Genomic DNA, 3,213 nt, shown 5'->3' with positions numbered 1-3,213 from the left:
ATTTCTTCCTATCTCTCAAGACGCCTTAACAACACTGAAAGCGGTTTCAAAGTGGTGAGTAATTATGATTTTTGTTTTCATCTATGTCATTTGCATCTTTCACTGCTTGAAAATACTGTTTCCTGACATAGCTTTTATGCCTAGTTTGTTTTTCCGTTGTAGCTTTCTAGCATGGTGTTTGTTGACTACTGTAATCACGCAGTAACATGTTTGTGTGACAAACCTCGTTTTATATAATTAATAAAAGTTGTGGTTGCAATCATTTTCAGTCTTTCTGGTTTTACTTGATAAGTAAGAAACCCGAATTGCTGCTGTCAGGTCAGCCCACGGTAGGACGTCTCGACAGGTTTCGACGCAACACTGGATCCCTACCTACAGGTAGCCGCTATGTTTGTCTGACATCTTTCTGCTACGTTGTGCTCCAATAAACTTTTTTGCTTTTGAATTAGACAGTAAAGTGCCATCCAATGGTCAAATATTACACACTAGCGGTTTAAGGGATTGGATTAAAAAATGGCATTTGTCAGACACCTGTTTAACCACTTGTAACGTTTACAACCTTGAAAATAACTTCACTGACTGCTACTAAGCACGTTTGTTGAGCAATAAACTCAAACAAGAAAAAGCCAATGATGTGATTTACTGCAAAGTATGTAAATTGTAACATATTCGGATTGAAGCAAAGTGCCTCCAGTATTTGGCCTGAAGTAGGAATGTTGTTTAAAGCAAAGGTGTACCACTAAACCTTTCAACTCTAAGTGTTGAATGTGAGGTTTTTTTTTGTTTGGTAATTAACTCCAAAACACGTTGAAATACGCGTTTTACTAGTTTTGGGTTTTGTGCATAAAAGGAAACAGTACCATATACCTGCCCTTTTAAGCAGGGGTGGGGAAATGATGGCCCGTGGGCCACATGTGGCTGCTCAGGCTTTTTCACCTTGGCCACCAAACGAAACCCTTAAAAATATCATACTAAGTTCAGAAAGTACTACTAATGAAAATGTGTTGATTTGGTGCCATTCTTGTGTCCCCAATAAATAGCTTCCTACATTTTTCTTCACTTGCTTGATCATTGGTGGGAGAGGGTGGTTGGGGAGTAATTACCAGGGCTAGCTTGATGGTATTTGGAGTTATTTAGTGCACATTTTCAAATTTAGTGCTTAAAAAAAGAGACCTAATATATTACTAGCGGCCTTAATTCTGAGTGCATAAATACATTGATTATATGGTTTAATTGAACACAAAAAAATAATAAATATATCATGTACTTGTAAATGTCTGGATGTTAGTTAATTTACAAATGCATATTGTTGCGGCTATTCTAAAACAACTCCTTTTTTTTGCGCGAGTGGAATGTGCAAAAAAAAAAAAAACACACTAGTCTAAAAATAGATAATTTTGGAAATGGCAGCAAGGATTTGAGAAAAACTGGAAATGCCTTTTATATTTTTTCCCTCATTGATATCGGAGTAGAGGCTGTATCCATGTATACTAAAAATATATATTTTTTCCTCCCAGCCCTTTAGCTAAATTTTTAACCCAATGCCCGTGACTCAAAAGGTTTAGCCACCACTGCTTTAAAGGATCAGCGAGTGTTATTTGACCACTAGATGTTGCTGTTTTGTGTCGTGCAACCGAAAATGAGTGCTAAAAAGTACAATGAATAATACGAACTACAGAGACTCAACGTGACCAAGAGCACCATTTGTGAAGTTTTTGGCCTTTGTGAACCGGTAGCAGCAAGTTGGCCAGCAGATATGTCAGCTCCCTTTTAAGTCGGGGGTTCTTAGTTTTAGCTGTCCTTACAACGTTTAAAATGATATAATTTCTCTATGAAGGATGTGTTAATGCCCAAATGAGTTCAAAGAGCCTTTGAATGTATTTTTTACCGTGCCGATCTGATTTTATATGACTTTTTTTCATTGGCGTTCCTCGCACAAAGCACATAAGGCTGGACGAACAGAGGCGGGAGGTTGGAGAGTGGTTTCATGCGCGTGCTGGTTGTTTTCGTTAATTGTAGGATGAAAATAATTAAACTAATAAAAGAAATGTTTCAAATGCCGTCCAAATACCAACCCAAACCCCTCCTAAAAAATAAAAGTTTGAGAGAACCGTTTGTGCATGCGGGATACAAGCAGCTTGACAGAGGCTGCAATGATGATTTCAGCCAAAAGATGGCATCTGCAAGAATATTTGGAATTTACGGACACCACCTTTGAGGTAGGCCCGTTATGCAAAATATATCCAAAACTTCTCGAAGTACGAGTATTCTAAAGATGTATTTTTATGAGATAATGAATCAATAAAAACTATATTAAGGCTTTAAATTGGAATTTCAGACCTAACAGTGGTCTTACACTGAAACCTAGTGATCACACGGAGTACTTTCTGGCCGAAATCATCAACCAAAGAGAACATTCAATAGTTTTGATTGGGGCTACTTCAATAATACTGTAAAAAAGGTCTAGACCAGGGGTTGGCAACCCAAAATGCAGAAAGCCAAATTGGACCAAAAAAAGATGTTTAAGACACAAAATATGAAAAGATTCATATAAGCCTGATAAGGCAACACATCCTGTATAATATATACTGTATCTATTTGGTAATGTTTACGTTTGTGTCGTGTTTGTCTGCCTATGGAAATCATATCTCATCTCATTAGCAGCACCGCTTATCCTCAGTAGGGTCACGAGGGTGCTGGAGCCCATCCCAGCAATCATCGGGCAGTGGGCACCCTGTACTGGTTGCCAGCCAGTCGCATGGCACACAGGGCCAGACAATTTGGATGTGGGAGGAAACCGGAGTGCCAGGAGGAAACCCACGCAAGCACGGGGAGAACATACCAACTCTGCAGAGGAAGTCCGGTAGCTGGATTTGAACCCACACAGGAGGTTCCCAAGAACTTAGAACTGCGCAGGCGTGCTGCCGGAAATCATATTATTTTCCATTATTAAACATTTTTGAAAATGTGCCTGAGAACCACTAGGGTGCGTCAAAGAGCCATACATGGCTGACCCCCAGTCTAGACAAAACAAAAACAAAATGCTCGGTAGCTTAGAAAAAATAAACTCATATTTCCAGGAGGGGCAATTACTCTCAATTATTTGCAGAAGTAACTTCTAGTGCTGCTATAGTTGAACAAATAGCTTGCCAGGAAGAAAGACTAAATTCTGTTTTGTACAAAAAATATGCAATCTGAATAAATAAATGCAGC

The sequence above is a fragment of the Urocampus carinirostris genome, chromosome 9 (genome assembly GCF_059441175.1).
Source record: "Urocampus carinirostris isolate Australia breed hairy pipefish chromosome 9, RoL_Ucar_1.0, whole genome shotgun sequence".
In the NCBI taxonomy this organism is placed as follows: Eukaryota; Metazoa; Chordata; class Actinopteri; order Syngnathiformes; family Syngnathidae; genus Urocampus; species Urocampus carinirostris.
The sequence above is the reverse complement of the archived record's forward strand: the minus strand, read 5'-3'. Positions refer to the sequence as shown.